Below are 667 nucleotides of genomic sequence, written 5' to 3'. Positions count from 1 at the left end.
TATATATATATATATGCCTATTTATTATATGTAAAGACCTCATCGCTGTCTTTCGCGTCAGATGAATACTAGTGAATGCGTTGTTTATATCGATGGAAAATCTTCGTAATTATTTTCATCATAGAGAGTTATTCCTCGTTGCTTTTCATAAAGTCCATTCGCAAAGTCTAGTTTGGTGCCCCGATGGAAATTCTTGTACAAGATCAGAATTAATCCCGGGTTTTCTCGTCATTTCTTGGAAGTAATAATTTTATCAATGATTCAATAACAATTACTGTATATTTTAAAGTTAAATTGCAAAATTAATTCAGTATGGTATATTTTAGGATACAATTTTTGTTGTGTGTAGAATATAATTGCTTTCTTAATTTTACTAAATGTTCTCCCACTAGTAATAGATTATCTCAATAACAATAGGAATTTAGTATGATTAGTATGGATAGAATGATTATTTGTTTAAATCCAAATTATTAAGTAAATAAATTTAAATTTTATACAAATAATTTGCTTGTTTTTTGATGATTGCTTTAATAAAAATGTTACAAATGTATATATTTAATTTTCTAATTGTTATTTAAAAAATCTTTTTTAGGTATTGGACACCCCGCCACTCAGAATATTATTAATTATTAATTTATATGTGTGTGTGTGTGTGTGTGTGTGCATA

This window comes from Trachymyrmex septentrionalis, unplaced genomic scaffold, assembly GCF_001594115.1.
Source record: "Trachymyrmex septentrionalis isolate Tsep2-gDNA-1 unplaced genomic scaffold, Tsep1.0 scaffold69, whole genome shotgun sequence".
Lineage (NCBI taxonomy): Eukaryota > Metazoa > Arthropoda > Insecta > Hymenoptera > Formicidae > Trachymyrmex > Trachymyrmex septentrionalis.
This window is presented reverse-complemented; position numbering follows the sequence as displayed.